At 41.2% G+C, this 19,496-nt stretch overlaps 1 pseudogene; it reads left to right on the forward strand.

Moving 5' to 3' along the window:
• Window positions 1–9,960: 9,960 nt before the first annotated feature.
• On the forward strand, window positions 9,961–17,185 carry LOC115366297 (uncharacterized; annotated as a pseudogene).
• The last annotated feature ends 2,311 nt before the right edge of the window (window positions 17,186–19,496 follow it).

Below are 19,496 nucleotides of genomic sequence, written 5' to 3' on the forward strand. Positions count from 1 at the left end.
TTCACTGACACGGGGCTGGCCCAATCATATCACGAGCCTGTGGCTCGGTGAGCCGGTGTGCAGTGCAACGCGGGGCGAACGTTATCTCATAGGCTCTACTGAGATGGAGAGGAAACGCAAAAGTGGCGCAGAGAAACTGCGAGAAAAAAAGCGGCTGTCAATTTTCAAACCGATCAGACTTTTTCACTTTTTCGTAATTTATCAACATGAATGAAGAACAAGCCCAAACAATGTCAGAGGAACACAATTCCCGATGGTAGAGCGGATAGTGCCCCCGTCTGCCATGCAGGAGATCTTTGGTTCAATTCCCCACCCGGACAAAAGGTGGATTTTACTTTATTAACCTACCTCACTTTGTTGTTAACCATGACAGTGAAGTGATTCTTATCATTCTGCCTGTCACTGGCTAGATGACACACACAGTGGCATTTAGGGTTTCTGTAATTTTCATTTCTGAATTTGTAACCCAGGTGCTAAATTATTATTATTATTATTATCATTATTATTATTGTTATTATTATTTTGCCTTGTTTTGTTTTGGGTTTTTGTTGTTGTTGTTGTTGTTGTTGTTGTTGTTGTTTTTGCCTTTTTTAATGCCTTGTTCTAACTTTATGGGGAGATATATATACCAATCGAATCAGATTCAGATTTAAAGGATTTGTGTGATATACTTTGTTGCCATGACCTTCCTATGTGCAGTTTGGGCTCATTCTCCATTCATGTTGACAGGCACCTGCACTTACTGATCTGAAATAGATGCCCAAAAGGCGTTGGCCAGTTGTGGCCTGTTCAATAGAATAAAAAAGTTAAATTCCTATTCATCTTTTGTATTTTATTGTTCCACTATAGTATTATAGTCCAGTATGATTGGGGCAGCCAAGTAATTTGACATATTTGAACAATTTTTTAAAAAGTAACGTAATAGTTACTTTTCCTGGTAATTAATTACTTTTTAGTAGAAGTAACTAGTAACTATAATTAATTACTTTTTCAAAGTAACGTGCCCAACACTGCTGATGACAGCTAACTAATTGCATGGCATTATGGCTTTAAAGAGTTGCACAGTTGGTATACACATTTAAGAGAGCAAAAAGACCGGAAAGGTGTGCATTATCGAATGTGGTGGGCCGGTCTGGTCCAAAATGCCCGGGCCGATTTTTTGTCCCAGTCCGCCCCTGGTCTACAGTAAGAACAGCCAACAATCAGAGAGAACTACAAGTTCACATTGCATTCTACAACCCCAAACACATACTTCAATCTGAGATGTGCAGAGGCAACTTATTTCAAACTTAAGTATGAATGTAGGTGTGGACCCCACAATGAATAGCATACTGTAGGCTTGGAAATGTGGAACTGCAGATAGAGATGTTAAAATACATCTACATGCATTGCCCAATGCGTATATAGTCTTTTTAATAATTTGGTAATCTCAGATTAAAGGCCCTGTAATTTCCAAACCCACGAGTGCTTGGATTTGGGGTTTTATGCCTTAAAAACATATTCAAAGTCTGGCTTTCCAGTAAAATTCTTGGACTCAAAGAGCACTTACAGTTGTTTGAAGAAACCTTAAGTGTACCTACTTTTACTCCTCAAAACCCAAATGAACTGGCTTCCAGGCCATGTACAAAAGGTACTGGGATATCAGTCAACCTTCAGAGAGCCAAATGACCAAATAAGTGATGTGAACACGGAGATAAATCACCCAAAGACCATTAACTGAAATAAGATATTGGCTCTAGTTTTCTTTCCATAGCTGAAATACATGTCACACACATAAACACAAGTTTGCCAGTGAAAAATTTACCCATGAAACCACATCATGAAGATGTTTTACTTGAGTTGAGGTTTAGTGCTTTAGGTTATTATTATTATTGTTATTGTTGTTGTTGTTGTTGTTGCTGTAGTAATAATAATAATAATAATAATAATAATAATAATAATGATAACAATGATGATGGCGATAATAATAATAATAATAATAATAATAATAATAACAACAATAATCACTATTATTATTATTATTGTTGTTGTTTTGTTGTTGTTGTTGTTATCATTATTATTATTATTATTATTATTATTATCATTATTATTATTATTTAATGTGAAGTGTTTTCATTCTGCATATCCATTTTGGAAAAACTCTTATTATCATCACAGATGATTCTATTCTTGAAAAAAATGTTTTGTCATCAAGTTTCAATAGCTGCCCACAATGGACTAATAACTCCAGCCTAAACATTATTGGAAGATATCTTAGTATTTTCAAGTGGTGAATATCTCATTTTGGGAAGAAAAAATATATATCGAGATGGCAGTGAAGCAGACGAAATTGTTGTTAAGTAAGAGTAATCATTCTTGGTAATAAAATATTTAATATTTAGAATATATATTTGTGTTTTTTTTTTTATCAGAAACAGAAGAAGGTTAGAGCAAATAACATACACTGGACAGGGTTAAAATAAGGTTGAATAAAAAGGTTAAGGAAACACAGATTGACTGAAGGCACTATATTTGCATTTCAATACAGTCTTTACTTCAGGTCACACAACTTAGCTGCTTTTTACAGATTAATAGCTGGGGTTAATGATGCTGAATGAGATGATATTTCAGGTCATTTTCACACCTGTGTATAACAGGCATTTCCCCTCAGTTTCACCGTTGGCTTAGTTCTGCTTTCTGCTATTTGCCTGAGTGTTATCCGGGAACTTTATTCCATTAATAGATCACAGCACTGTCAGTTCAAAAGTGTAATCTTTCCCCTTACATTTGTAACATATTCCACACAGCCAACTTTTGTTTTGTCTTTTTTCTTCACTGTCCAAAAGGAAAAAGGAAGGAACAGAGAGATTCATATACATGAGGGGGAAAAAAAAACTTATTTGCATAAGGAATGATGGTAGGAAGTATACACTCAACCATCTGAACTCCAGGAGAGTGCATTCTGCCTGCAGCAGACTCTCTCTATCCCAATCTCTGGTTGTGAATAAATCATACAAGGAACACATCTGGTTCCTTAGAGAGAGAGAGAGAGGGGGAGATATCATGAAGAAAAAGAAAACCGTAGAGATAAGAGAGGAGGATAAAAAGTGAGGATAAAAAGGGAGATAGAGTGAGGGTATGAGGAGAAGATGGAAGTGACTGAGAAAAGCGAGCAATAAGACAGGAGGAGAAAATATGGCGTGTGTCTGAGAAGGGGATGCTGTAATTTCCCCATCTGCATTTTGAGACAACTGAAGCTGTGTTTCATAGATTCTTCTTGGGCCTAAATTGTGTCCTCCTGTGCAGGAAATAGACTCATGGTTTTGAAAATATTCTCCAGAGTGAACAGCTGAACAGCTAAAACACAAATAACATGGCCCCATGCCTAATTTCTGGACTCACAAACCCGTAGTTAGACCACTACCCTTCCATTTTCTTCTATTTTCTATACAAAATAACCAATCCCTGGCCATTTTTGTGAAATTTCATTTTAGTGGACAAAATATTGGTAGCCAAAAGATGACTCTAGCTTCGAAATACATAAAATCACAATTCCAAAAGGAAGCTACACAGGCCAGTTATATTACAATGAAAGTCAATTAGCAGTATGTGTCAGCGCAAAAGAGCTGTGACAATCACTGCTTTTATAGGTGAGTTTTCACAGCAACATGAGGCAACTAAAAAGGGTTCAGAAGAGGTCAAATTGTCTGTTCACAGATTGCTGGTGCACCAGTCAAAGAAAGTGTCAAATTTATGGCACTGCTGCCAATCAGAGGCTGCCTCTATCCAGGACCAGCACAACATGAATGTGAGGCAAAAGAAAGTCTTCATCTCTGTCACGGCTGATGGTATGGGCAGCCATCTGTTCTTTAGGTTAGATGACCGCTTCGCATGATTAGAAAGGCACATATAGAAAGGAATATAAAGGCATTTTACAAGATCAGGAAAATACTATCACTTTCTGTCAAGAGAAAGCAAAGTAAAATTGCTCCAGCCGGAGGTAGTTCAGTAACTGATGGGCCAAAACCTATTTAAATGTTGGCTAAATAAAGCAAAGACAGATCATCACTGAGTCTCTCATGGGATCCTGCAATAAAGACCGCATGAAATGGATTCTTACTTTCTTGATTTTATGTATTTCCTGTTGAAACTGGATGTTTGGGTGGGAAGGATCATTCACAAATGCAAACCAACAGGATATCAGTTTGGGAGAGAAACATGATTTGATTTGAAAGGATAGGTGGATGAGAGAGGATGTTTAAAGATTTGTGAGGGTTTCACTGGTTAAAAATTTTATGTACACCCACTAGCACAGGATGATGTCTCCATTTAAGAGACTCGGTTTTACAGGAAGTAGAAGTCATGTGAGGTCATATCATGGGGACTTGAACAGTTTAAACAGAACTTGGATGGAATAGAGGAGGCATTGCTCTGTTTGCGATGGTCATGTGGCTGCTACAGAATAAAACGGCAATTATATGTAATGTATGTAGATGTATAAGATAACACATAAAGTGTGTCCCACTTGCTGTGCAGATTTGTTGTACAGCGGCTATAACATTAAAATAAACATCACTAAAAGAATTGTGAACATTTGAATCTGTGTGTCATGCTATATTACAGGTTCACATAACATAAGCAAGATTGTGATTCTCCTATTGGCTCCTCCAGTTAGCACTCACAAACTAGTAATCCTAGCTGGTCAGCATCATCAAATTAAGCTTTAACGTAATACTACAAGCTGTTGTAGTTTAGCTGAACATTTGGAAATTTAAGTGTTTGTTAAATTTAAACATTAAATCTAACATAACATGACAATGATACACATGGCCGCACATCCAACCATCCTGGCATGTTGATTTGAATGGGAAAGTCTGTTCTACTACATTCAAGTTCTATGGTTTATAGTCATCTAGAGGCCAGCTCTTTAAGCTTTAATGTTGCAGGGAGTTCTATGAAGAAGAAACACTTAAGCCTAATTTTGTTCTTGGGACAAATGCTAGTGATAAACACTGACCTTCAATTTCAATTTCCACTTTTTTTTTCAGAGTTACATGAGCACAAACAATGATGGTCTTGTGGATAAAAATGTACTAATAAGGGTTATAGGACAGCACTCCTTCATTTGTCGCACGAATGCTTCAGGCCAGACAACCCTCTTCAGTGTGCAAAATGACAGTGATGAAAAGCATACACAGGAGTGTGGTGCTGTAATCTAACTAAGGTCATATAAAAATTCAGTGTGGAAATCAGCATCGAGACACATTGGTAAACTGAAATCAATTGAGCATGTTGTTTCTACAGTTGGTAGATAAAAATAGATTCATGATTGAGTCTACAAAGGAACACTACAACTAAAGACTGAGAGCTTTCAGTCAGTAATAAACTTCAATGCTCCATGGCAAATAGTGTCTAGGACACAAAGACATTGGATGGAGGCATGTCAATATAAATCATATCTATATGTAGATGCCCTTCAACCACAACACAAATTTGGCTTATGGAAGCTGGCTAAAATTAGCTCTTCAGTGCCCCCATGTTGTTTGACTGGGGCAGTAATGTAGGGTTTGCCCCGTTTGATTGGCAAAAGAAAGCTTGATGTTGTGCAAAATTATTCAGAATTTCTTGTTTATGAGAACACCCCCACTCCACTCCACACACACATGCCTTGGCCAATCAATGTGCAAAGTTAGTTCTTCCTTGCCCCATGACCAAATCTTCCTTTTGTGGCTTTTTGAGGTGTCTTGATAACAGAAAAACTGACACAATGGGGCACAAACATAAGCCTATTAGTGGTGCTAATGAAGCACATAAAAGTGGTGGTGACATGTTTCTTTTTAGCTGTCAAAGAAATCATGACTTGTTCCCAAAATAAAGTCCTAATTTCAGCTTTAAATTCTCATCCTGCAGAAAAAACAAAAATCAAAAAAATACTAAAATACTTGTTTGTGTCATTAAACTACTGACAGGTGGACCCAAATGCAAAGACCAGAGGCAAGGCTTAGGTTAAAATGTCTTGACTGGAGAGTTGTGGGCTGGGGTACAGGTTATAGGAAACAGAGTTGGCAGCTGGCAGGAGAAGAGCAGGGCAGACAGGTTGAGGACTGGAAACGAAACTAACATACTGTAAACTAAAGATAAACTGACAAAAAAAAAGAATAACCAACAAAAACCAGCAGATGAGGCAACAGGTACAGTGGCAGGTAATAGGCTGGGGACTGGAAAATGGACCAATGACAACAAACTGTCAAAGAACACAGACTCTGCCACAGATATACACACCAACACAGAGGACTAATGACTGCCAGGAGACAGCTGGTGAAGGGGCAGGGACAGAAAGCTGGAGGGGAACTGAGAAGACAATAGGGTAGGACACTGGGAGAGGAGGCGGAGACAACGTGGGCTGATTAGGTGAGGCTGATAAGAAACAGGTATGCAGCAATGAAGGGAGAATGACAACTATGGGAAGTGGAGAAGGACACATACAGCAGAGCACACAGACAATGGCAATACACAGAAGACAATGAGGGAAAACAAAACTAAACAAGAATCGGGGAACTGTCCCAGTTAAATTCAACATATGTTATCGCTCAACCTTCTGCAAATTCCTTCCCAAAGTCAGTAAGTCTCTGATTCATTTTCATTTTCAAGGCATTAAAGTCAAAAAACATCAACTGTCTATGGGAGAAATGTGTGGGATCTTCCTAATTCAAATATATAATAATATAATATACTCTGAGCAGGACTGGTGCAGTTTTAAAAAAAACACACCTACATGTTTAGCCACCCATCATGACCTGTCACCCACCACCACAGTTGTTCTCTCCTCTCTTTATACTTTTCTTGTCATCCTTGAACAAAGACAACAGAAAAGCCAGAAAAAACAGACACGGTAGCTTGCTAACCAGGTGTTTTGTGGCTCAGAAACAAGCAGATAAAAATACCCAGCTTAAATCGCAAACTGTGACAGAAATGATTATGTAAAAACTGTATTTTCACAGAGAATATGGCTTTTACAGAATTAAATATTTTGGCAAAGGTTTGTAGTCAATTATATCTAACTTTTGATGCATATGATAACAACAGACAAAAGCATTTTGCACCTGTTTTCCACGTTTGTTGTGTCGGCATTTACAAGTTTCAGCTGACATATATGATTGTGGCATCAGCATGCATATAATCATTACAATTATTACATTAATAATTGATAATTACATTATCAATTATTATTAAATTATTACACATTTTGGCCAACATTATTACATCCATGTTTATTTACTAAACATAAATAAACATAGATTCCTAAACAAAAATGGTACATAAGATAGGGCCCAGTTCTGAGCACTCAGTACACCTTCAAGCCTTATATGCTTCAGCAGCTGAACCACTGGTCCCCAACAAATAACATTTTAAGAGTGAAACCATCAATTTGAGTGCAGTGGGCTTTATCATTACAAGCCATCATACCACTTGAGATGAGAGTCCTATGCTAAGCAATTTTTGAACTGCAGTATGATTTCTCTTGTTGAAAGAATATTGCCCTGCTACAGGTTTTTTATATCTTGAGTGGATTGAAGACAATTTTTCTGGTATAATGTTCAACAGCACCGACAGCAAAACATGTTTGTTTTTTGTCACCTTTACAGCCTTAAGCAGATTGGTATTGTGAGTTATGATGGGTTATAATGTACTTCATTCCTTATATGTGGCTTATTACCTCTTTAGTCTTCCTTCGTTTTGGCTTTTTGGCTGTGTAGGCTCTCTTTGGAAATGAAGGAAAGGAAATCTCTCACATAACACTGTAAACTAGGTTCCTCAAGACCAAACACAGCAGATGTTAGCTGCCCATGTGCACCAAGGCGTGCACATGATGCTACTGACATTCACTTAGGGTTACACTCAGTCGCCTTGGTTGGTTGTTTGACCAAGGACCAATGCATCTCAGAACATACCCCAAAAGGTAGCCAGAGAAACAGTATATTTAACTCCCAGGTCCAAATTCAACGTTTTGGCCCAGCTGCTAGTAGCAGGTAAACTGAGAAAATTTACCAGCCAAAAATATTTACCAGCCATAAAACTACATCATCATTCTTCTCTTCACCTTCCTGTTTACTTTTTCTTGGCTTAACACCAGAAATATGTCACCACATCTTATGGAAAAAAAAAAAAAAAAAAAAAAAAAAAAAAAAAAAACATGGTGTAGAAAGAAAATTTACCTGCAGCTGGAGAGTAAATGCTGTTAATTTTGGATTCACTGTACATTTTCTTTCTGTTTTCTTACCATTGTGAAATCACTTATGTCCCAAACATACTGCATCCCCGATCTTAAATCACAATTGCGCTGGCCCTGACATCACAATCACTGTGAATCTGGTAGAACTCCTTTGAAAGATCACACCTGTCCCAATAAATCTGCAAACCTCAAATCATAGTCTTCCTGAATCTTGTAGAGCTCCTAAGATCATTCCTGAAACCTGCAACTCAACTCTGACATTGCAATCAACCTCATCCTAATAGAGCTCCATTTGGAGATGACACCTGTCCAAAACAAACCGCAGCTCTCACATCACACTCCCTGAACTGTGTAGAACTCCACTGTAGCATCACTAATATCCCAAACATAATGAAACTGTACTCCAACATCACAATGAGCCTCGAGCACTGTGAGAACACTCCTGTCCCAATCAAACCTCTGACATCTTCCCTGTCATTCCTGTCCCAAACATATCGCACCTCTACTCTTACATCTGAATCATCCTGAATCTTCTAGAACACTATTGTGATACCATTGTAAGTTCACCCCTGTCTCAGTCAAGCTGATTCAAATCTCACATCACAGCCTACTGCTAAAACCTGAAACTCAACTCCAACATCACAGTAAGCCTCAACCTTGTAGAACAGCATTGTGATAACATCCTTGTCCCAAAAATACCAGAACTCTACTCTGAAAACAATTACCCTGCACTTTGTCTTTGAGCTGCATTGTGATATCTCCCCTTTCTCCTCTCTACTCTTACATCAGAATCACTATGAACCTTCTGGAACTGTATTGTGAAACCATTCCTGTGCTGAACATTGTGCAACTCTGATATCAGAACGGATCTAAACCATGTCCAACCTCATTGTGAGATCACTCTTGTTGCAAATATGCTGCAACTTAACTCTGACATCATCATCACTCAGAAGATTGTCGCACCCCATTGTCAGATCACTCCTGTGCCAATCAAACTGAAACTCTGACATCATAATTACTCTGTAACTTCTAGAAAATTGTTAGATAATTCCTTTCTGATGCATATAGTACCTCCAACAGCACACTGTAAAACTCTTTTGTGGGACCACTGGTGTCCCAGAAACCATAATGGGGCTCTTCTTTGACATCATAATCAGCCTTGTTGTTGTAGAATTGCATTGTGAGAACTGTTCGCAAAATATTGAAACTTAACTCTGCATTGCAATCACCCTGAACCTTGAAGAAGTCCATTGTGAGATCATTACTGTCCCAAAGAAGCTGCAGCTGCTGCATCACAATCACCTTGAACCTTGTAGAACTACATTGTGAGATCATTTCTATCCAAGACAAACTCTAACTTTGACATTAATCACCCTGAACTGAACGCCCACTCGCTTCCGCTGAGAGCCGTTCGATCGATCGTTCCGACGCTCCCTGAACGCACCTGACGCTGCGACGCTGTGACGCTGTTTCCTGCTTCGTAAGGTCGCTGCTACCTGTTCCTTCTCTCTCTCTCTCTCTCTCTCCTGTTCAAACTAATCGTTAGCCATACATATTACGTCTCTTCTGTAGCTGGTAGATTTTATAACTTGATTACCTTGCTATTGTGATAACCCTGCTACTTCTTCAGAGTCGATAGACTAGCGGAGCTAATCGCACTCTGTTTACTGGCTTATGTACTAGCGCTAGCGTTAGCCTAGCTATTAGTTAGCTCTGTGTTGCTGCAGTAAATCCAGCCTTGGACAACGATGGTGTGCAGTGACTGCTCCGCTTTCTCAGATAGGATGTCTCTACTAGAGAGACGTGTCCGTGATTTAGAGCAGCTACTTTCAGCTAGGAATACGCTAGACATCACGGGCACTCCAGATAGCCTCAGTCCCGGGCCTGATAGGCGGCCCGCTAGCGCTAGCACTAGCTTAGCCTCGTCGGCAGAGGCGGCGGGGTTTGTCTCTGTTAGCCGGCGTGGGAAGGCTCGCAAGAGCAAGTCACCGGTTGTGTGGCCTGGTTTGCGGTCGCCCCTCCCGACTGCAAACCGGTTCTCGCCCCTCTCCAGCCCTGTTGGTAACCCCGTGGGCCAGCATGTCTCTCCCACTCCTGTTGACAGAGTAGAGCAACGCACGCTAGTGATAGGAGACTCCATCACCCGCAATGTTAGACTAGCTTCGCCAGCTGTGGTTCATTGCTTACCTGGGGCCAGAGTCTCCGACATAGAGGATAATCTTAGGGTGCTGGCAGCATCGAGGAAGAAACAGGGGACCCAGGCACACTACACCAGTAGCTATAAGAACATTGTTATTCATGTCGGCACCAATAATGCTAGGATGAAGCAGTCAGAGATCACAAAAGCTAGCTTAGTCAGGACACTTGAGCTAGCTAGAAAGATGTGTCGGCATCGATTAGTTGTCTCTGGTCCCTTACCGGTGAGGGGTAATGATGAGATGTACAGTAGGTTAACCTCGTTGAACCGCTGGCTGGCCCGTCACTGTGCTGAGCATGGTTTTAGCTTTGTGGATAACTGGCCTTCCTTCTGGGGCCGCCCTCACCTGCTGAAAGCGGACGGCCTTCATCCTACTGGGGAAGGCGCCACTCTTTTGTCTAGCAATATAGATAGAGCTTCAGCTTCTGTTTGACACTAGGGATTTAATACTCGGCAGGTGGCAGGTGATTAGAGAGCCTGCTAGGTATAGAATTAGTGTGGGTGTGGAGTCATCTAGTGTAGCTAAGGTGATTGGTCAGGATATCTCTCATAGTATAGATAATCAGACTACTGGCTTGGCTTACGACATGGAGACAGTCTCCCTACCCCACTGGCCCACTCACAGTCTCCTGGTTGGCCAGTATATGAATCTACAAACTACCCCTTCTACTGTTGTAGTACATCCCTGTAACAAAGCACCTTATAGACTACAAAACCATACTCCTCAAGCTATTAAGCCTGTGCTTACTCATCGTCCTAAGCGTAAAGGTTTGGGACGGTCAGCTAATCACACTAGATGTTTGGTCCCTATTAATACCTCAGCCAGTGGTGGGTCTTCAGATCTGCTCACCACTGGTCGTGGCAGCAAGAACCTAAAATTTGGTTTTATAAATATTAGATCTCTGGCTACCAAAGCTTTACTTATAAATGATCTAATTCTTGATCATGGATTGGACATGATTGGTCTGTGTGAGACATGGTTGAAACCAAATGTTTTCCTGCCCCTAAATGAGGCTACTCCACCTAATTACTCCTATGCCCATGTAGCCCGGGCTCATAAACAAGGCGGTGGTGTTGCCTTAATTTACAAAGATATATTTAAATTTACATCTAATCTGGAAAATAAATTTAAATCCTTTGAGGCTCTTGTCTTGAGTTCATCTTCCTCAGCCATGCATAGCCTTTCTCCATTTTATATGGTGGTGATCTATCGACCGCCTGGTCCTTACTCTCAGTTTTTAGATGAGTTTGGTGAATTTTTGTCAGGCTTAGTTACCCATTCTGAACAGATCTTGGTTTTTGGAGATTTTAATATCCGTATAAATAAGGCTGATGATCCACTGAATAAAGCATTTTCAAATCTTATTGATACATTTGGATTTACTCAGTCTGTTCAAGAGGCAACTCATTGCAATGGTAATATCCTTGATCTGGTCTTGTCTAAAGGGATTGTTGTTTCTGATCTGACTGTCTTATCAGCCACCTCTGCTGTGTCAGATCATTTTCTTATTAAATTTGAGGCATCGCTGGCCTGTCCTGTTAGTGGTGGCACAGATGTAATTACTAGTCGCCATATTGGTCCCTCTGCTGTTGCTGCGTTTAGCCAGCAGTTGCCTGGAGTTTTGGCTCCTCTCACTGTAGAGACAGGCTCTGTTGAAAACCTTACTAGTTCCCTCAACGTGGCCCTCTCCAGTCTCCTTGATACAGTTGCCCCGCTCTCTACCAGACCGAGGCGACTGAAGAGATCCACACCCTGGTTTAATGAAGAGATACGAGCTTTGAAGCAGGCCTGCAGGAGATTGGAACGACAATGGCGAAAATCGAAGTTAGTTGTTTTTTACCTATCCTGGCATGATAGCTTATTGAAATATAAGCGCGCCCTAGGTGTGGCTAAAGCAGCCTATTTCTCCCGCTTAATCGCCACTAATAAACATAATCCTAGATTTCTCTTTGAGACAGTAGCAAAGCTCACGAAAAAACAGCCATCTGCTACTAGCTTATCACTTACAGCAGATGATTTTCTGGACTTTTTTGGCAACAAGGTTGAGGAAATCAGGCAAAAAATTAATTCTGAATCCGCTGCAGCTCCTGCGGACTCATTGGCAGTCGCTAGCTCACCAATAGTCCCTACTATCTCGGTTTTTGAGGCTGTCTCACTTGATACCTTATCTAAGCTTGTGATAGCCTCTAAACCGACAACCTGCTTTCTTGATCCGCTACCTGCCAAGCTTTATAAAGAATCCTGGCCTTTACTGGGCTCTACAATGCTAGATATTGTTAATTTATCTCTTAGTACTGGCATTGTGCCCAGCAGCTTTAAGACAGCTGTGGTCAGACCGCTTTTAAAGAAACCACATCTTGATTCTAGTTCTTTAAATAGCTATCGCCCAGTTTCCAATCTCCCGTTCATGTCTAAAGTGCTCGAGAGAGTTGTCTTTCAACAACTCTCCACCCATTTGGCAGTGAATCAGCTGTATGAGCCTTTCCAATCAGCTTTCAGGGCCTGTCACTCCACTGAGACAGCACTTACTAGAGTTGCCAACGATCTTCTGTTGGCTATTGATGCGGACTCTACCTCTGTGCTTTTATTACTGGACCTCAGTGCAGCCTTTGATACTGTTGATCATTCCATTTTATTAGAGAGACTAACTGAGAATTTTGGTGTCACGGGCCTGGCTCGTGCATGGCTTAACTCATACTTATCTGAAAGAACACAGTCTGTCATGTACAATAATACTAGATCCAAATTCTCCAATGTTAAATGCGGGGTACCTCAGGGCTCAGTCCTGGGTCCTCTTCTCTTTTCCCTGTACATCTCGCCACTTGGACAAATTATACGTAGCCATGGTATTAATTTCCATTGTTATGCTGATGATACTCAGCTATATTTGCCCATAAAGGCTGATGATCCCACAGAGATCAATAGATTAGAGGTCTGTCTGGCTGCGGTAAAGAATTGGATGTCACTAAATTTCCTGCTATTAAACTCAGATAAAACTGAGATGTTAGTAGTCGGCCCTCCCAGACATAGACACTGTTTTGAACAGTTAACAGTTCTACTTGACAACTGTGTGATTTCACAAAGTGTGGCAGCCAAAAATCTCGGTGTTACTTTTGATCCCTGCTTATCCTTTGACAGGCACATTAAGGATATCACCAAGACTGCCTATTTTCATTTACGTAATATAGCACAAATTCGGTCTTCCCTGTCCATGGCTGACGCAGAGACCTTAATTCATGCATTTGTTTCAGCCAGACTTGATTACTGCAATGTCCTGTTTTCAGGTCTCCCACAGGCCAGCACCAAAAGTCTCCAGATGGTTCAAAATGCTGCAGCTAGGGTCTTAACTAGAACTAGAAAATTTGATCATATTACTCCAATTCTGGCCTCCCTTCATTGGCTTCCTGTGCATATTAGATCTGACTTTAAGGTGCTTCTGTTAACCTACAAAATCTTAAATGGGTTTGCCCCATCTTACCTTTCGGATCTCCTTAAACCCTACATTCCATCGCGGGCTCTCCGCTCTCAAAATGCGGGGCTGCTTTGCTTACCTAGGATTAAGAAGAAGTCAGCAGGTGGCCGGGCCTTTTCCTATCGTGCCCCGCTGCTGTGGAATAACCTCCCTGCTGACGTCAGGCAATCTGAATCTGTTGATTCTTTCAAATCTAGATTAAAAACTCATCTCTTCGGCCTAACTTATGGCTGACAGTTAGTGGTACGGTGGGCTGGTTCTCTGTCTCAGTGAAGTAACCCAAGCACTCACCTGCCGACGAGATTATGAAATTATTGCTCTCACGGAGCTAATTATCAATTAGTCTTCTCCAGATAATTAATGTGACACCTTTGTCTCTGTGTGAGTGTGTGTGAATGGTTGATGTGTGTTTGTCCGAGTGCGTGCTGTCTATTTTAGATCCAGGTCGTCGTGGTGTAGGTGGCTGTGTGGCCCGGGTCCCTGGCTGCTCTGGTGCATCCAGCTTGCCTTGGCGTCATCATCCCTCATCCGCCACCTATCTATTCCCATACATTTATTGTTTGTTATCTGTGTTTACAACATCTATTGCACGTCTGTCCGTCCTGGGGAGGGATCCCTCCTCTGTTGCTCCCCTGAGGTTTCTTCCTATTTTTCTCCCTGTTAAAGGGGTTTTTTTAGGGAGTTGTTCCTCATCCGATGTGAGGGTCTAAGGACAGAGGATGTTGTATTTTTCTGTAAAGCCCTTTGAGACAAATTTGTATTTGTGATTCTGGGCTATACAAATAAATAAAATTGAATTGAATTGAATTGAACTTTGTAGAAGAAGACCTTTGTTCTATGTGAGTTTTTATCACATGTGGTAAAATTGTGTTGAAAGCATATTTGATTGCCAACAGTCAAACATGCAGGCAAATATGTATTTGGCTGTTGGCAAATATGCAGGCTCAATATCATTAGTGTGATGTGTAGAATTTTAACGTCCACTTTTATCATTAAATTTAAGGTATGGACAGTCAATCACATATAGTTACACATATGTTGCAGTAAATACTTTTTACATCATTGTTAAAGATCTATTTCTGTGAATGCTAAATGTGTGTACACGTCTGGCATTAGCATCTGAATACCAATCAGCCAATCTTTCTCTTCCTGGGTAATACACGAATGAAAGACACACGTGCTCTCAGTCAATAAATAGAGTGTGATTATGTGAGTATGTGTGAGTATCTGTGGGAGCGAGAAAGAAGCATAGATGTGTTTGTATACTTCTGCTTGTATCAGTGTATATATTGTCTTGTCTTGCTCATATATACTGTGTGTGTCTGTGTGTAAACTGTGTAAGTCTGCTCTGTGCAATGTGAGAACCATGCATAGTTATGCTGGCCTGCCTGAATGTGAGCATGTGCACACGTGACTCACTGTGTGTGTGTGTGTGTGTGTGTGTGTGTGTGTGTTGCCAATTCTGACCATTCTGCCCTTGATGCTCTATTACTTCTCAGCTTCTGTCATCACTCTGCATTCAATGAATGAGAGGGAGGGAGGGAAGTAGAGGAACAGAAAGAAAAAGAGGGAGGTGTAGAATGGAAACAGACAAGTGAAAATTTGGCAGATGAAGGAGAAGGCAAAAATAAATTTGCAGAGAAGAGCTGCAGATGTAGATGATGATGGTAAAAATGATGTAATGGTATGAATAAAAAAGAACAGAGGTGTGTACAAAAAAGAAGAGAAAAAATGAGATGATAAAGAATGCAGAGTTTTGTTTTGTTTTTGTTTTTTAAATCATTAGACTCTAAAATCAATCAAATTGCCACATGAAAAAGAAAAAAGATAGTCATTGACCAAAATAAAGTATGGTTAAGAGCTGTGGACAAGTCAGGACTCCCTGGAAGATTCAAGGCATGGGTCTAGCAGCACGGTATCCTCCCAAGAATCCTCTGGCCTCTACTCATTTATGAAGTCCCCATGACGGTAGTGGAAGGCTTGGAGCGCAAGGTGAGCAGCTGTCTGCGCAGATGGCTGGGCTTGCCACGCAGCCTGAGCAGTGTTGCGCTGTATGGGAACAGCAACAAGTTCAGGCTTCCCTTCAGCTCGGTCAAGGAGGAATCCATGGTGGCACGAGCACGAGAACACCTGCAGTACACCAGATCGAGAGACACCAGGGATCAGGGTGAGGACGGGGAGGAAGTGGAGTGCAGGCGAGGCAGTCCAGCAGGCAGAAGCTCGACTTCAGCACAAGGCCCTTCTTGGGAGTGTGGCGCAGGGCAGAGCTGGATTTGGGAGTTCAACATCTGGCCGATATGTCACTGCCAGCAGGAGGGAGAGACGGAAACTGGTGCAGGCGGAGGTGCGCACTTCAGTGGAGGAAGAGCGGGCGACCAAAACCGTGGCAATGCGACAACAGGGTGCCTGGTTGAGATGGGAACAGGCAATGGAAAGGAATGTCACCTGGCAGGACATGTCGAGGTGGAAACCCCAGAGGATCAAATTCTTGATTCAGGGGGTCTACGATGTCCTCCCCAGCCCATCCAACCTGTTCACATGGGGAAAAGTAGACACACACATGCACCCTTTGTTCCAAGCCAGGGACTGTCAAGCACATCCTGAGCAGCTGCTCCAAGGCACTGGGCGAGGGGCGTTATCGCTGGAGACACAACCAGGTCCTCAAGTCCATCGCTGAGTCAATCAGCAAGGGGATCAGTGACAGCAGATACACCCACACCACAGCCAGGAAAATTGAGTTTGTCAAAGAAGGTCAGCGGCCAAAGAGTAGACCCAAAAACTGCTCTGCAGGGTTGCTGTCTACAGCACAAGACTGGGTGATGACGGTCGAGCTGGAGAGGCAGCTGAGGATCCCACCTCACATCACCTCACTGAGACCAGAAATCATCTTGGTCTCTGAGGCCTCAAGACAGCTCATCCTGCTGGAGTTAACCGTGCCATGGGAGGAGCAGATGGAGGAGGCGCAAGAGAGGAAGAGGGCAAAGTACCAGGAGCTGGTGGAGGACTGTCGCGGAAATGGTTGGAAGACCAGATGCATGCCAGTGGAGGTGGGCAGTCGGGGGTTTGCTGGCTACTCCCTCAAGAAGGCCTACAGAACCCTAGGCATCAGAGGTCTGAGCAGGAGAAGAGCCATTAACAACAACACAGAGGCAGCAGAGAAGGCGTCTAGATGGCTGTGGCTGAAGAGGGGTGACCAGTGGGGTCAGTAGTTGTACGCCACTTGGACACAGGCCGAGGCTTGATCAACCTCGGTTGGGTCGCCTGGAGGAGGGTGTCTGTTGCAAGACCCGAAACACCCAGTGAATCCAGGATACAACACTGATGATGTGTCCAAGGTAGAGCATCAGAAGATGTATTAAAAACGGGGGGAGGAGGTGAAATCACATCTTTTTGTCAATAATGTTGTAGATGCTACACCTTTGATGGAATACGTTAAATTTTAGTCAACTTTGAGGTCAAATGATGAAAATACACAAAATATCATTCACACGTGACTGGTAGATTGTTAGCGTCAATGCTGCATGCTAACACTTTTGAGCTAGCATGGATTGACCATTATGAAACATATAGTAATAGCCGCCATTATCACAGGCTGTGTAGCTCCATGCTAACACTGTAGTGTACACTAAGATGAGTGATAGTAGGCCTCTTGCTAACACTTTAGCATACTCTTTGTTGAGTGATAGTAAGCTCCATGCTAGCATTTCAGCATATGTTATGTTAATCATACATATCCACATTACAATGTGAATGTGTGAAATGTATAAGAAAGTGAAAAAAAAAAAAAAAAAAAAAAAAATCCTACATCTCAAATCTAACTATAACTCTATCACTGGTTGTTTTTAAAATGTGCTGTAGAAATAAAGTGACTTGACTTGCTATGCTGTGTGATAGTAAGCCCCATGCAAACACTTATGTGTTGCATAGCCTATATTATGTGTTGTGTTACTGGGCTAGATGCTAACACATTAGCTTATGTTGACCGGACATCCCGCTTTGTCCAGGATTGTTGTGGTGCCAAGCTGGGCGTCCCAAGTCCCAATAATATCTGTAAAACACTAAAATGTCCCCGTTTTCAACATTCAGTACCAAATTGTCCTGGTTTTTCACTATTCACACCCACAATTCAAGCGGAACATACACTTAGTATATACCAAAATGTTTAGTGTTACTTGCTGAATGATACAGTATTTGATAATCCTTATTTGAACCTTGATTTTCCTTCTGGATTTCCCAAAGGTGTCAAATGTGTGTCTTTGTGGTTTAAATCTGCTGCTGTGGTCTTCAAGTGGGGATGTTGGCTCAGTGGGACCGGGAGGACAGACAACAAAAAAAAAAAAAAAAAAAAATGGATTGATGGTTGAAACATAGCAGCAGTACAGCTGAAAACAAGGAGAAAGAAATGAAAAAGAAGCCAAAACAGAGCCAGCAAAATCTCCTCAGTATCAAGTTATTGTTTCAGACACTGATGAAGCTGTATCGTACCTCTTTATAGAGGCTTTTTTCTACCTTTTCTTTGCCCTGAACGTTTTTCATGTGTTGAGGTGCTGTCCATGGGGCTGAAAGGTGCACTCAGTAGGTGTGCTGAAAGTGCTGAAATAATTATCCCTCATCCTGATACATACACAGATTAGTCCAGTGGAATAAATGGAATTGGAATACTTCCATTCCATTCCATGCGCTAATTGGAATAAATGGTTATTAAATTAAATTAATTAAAAGGTTACTATATATATAGTAACCTTTTAATTCACTGTTATATAGTAACCCTTTAATTCAAGGTTACCAAATACATAGTAACCTTTTAATTCACTGTTTAAATATCTGCTCTGGCATTTATTCCAATTAGCACATATCAAATCAGATAATGTGTGATATGCATGTGTAAACAGAATAATTCAAAGAGCTTGTAATTGACTTTTTTTTTTCTTTGTGTGTGTAATCAACTTGTGAATTTTTATAGTGATATCTGAAAGTAAAATTTTGAATCCCTTTCACCTGTGTGTTAAAAAAGACGTTTTTTTTTTTTTTTTGTTTGTTTGTTTTTTTTTGGTATAATATGGTCATATATAGGTGATTTTCAAAACTTTCCACTAATGGGATTCCTTTTACTTTTTTTCCCTCCCTGAGGACATACTGAGGATACAAAATCAGTTGAGTTTGCTTCTCTTGCAATTTGTCCTCAGTTAGCTAAGTCAGTGAACGGGGCAAAGAAAGGGAAGGGAGACAGTGAAAGAGCGTCAGCACTGCAGAATGCCTGGTGTGACTCACAGAGAAGATTTTGGAGAGAGAGCGAGAGACAGGCAGAAGAGTGAGACAGTAAATATTTGTTGATTCACTGAGACTAAGAAAGAGAGAGTGAGCGAGGGAGATGGGGGGTAGAGAAACAGACAGTGAGAATGAGAGTGCAGATATTAGTACATTTATTGTGAGTCAGTGAGAGAAGAAGCTGTCCGTTTGACTTAGTGTTAACTCATCTGCTAATGCGCCGCAAGGTTTTTGCCTCTCTCTCCCTCAGTGTGTGAGTGTGTGTGTGTAAGTGTGCATTCAGGCATATTTGTCTAACTGTGTGGATGTGTTTTTGTGTCTGCCTCCTTGTGCATGGCTGTATAAT

This window comes from Myripristis murdjan, chromosome 10 (genome assembly GCF_902150065.1).
Source record: "Myripristis murdjan chromosome 10, fMyrMur1.1, whole genome shotgun sequence".
NCBI classification, from domain to species: Eukaryota; Metazoa; Chordata; class Actinopteri; order Holocentriformes; family Holocentridae; genus Myripristis; species Myripristis murdjan.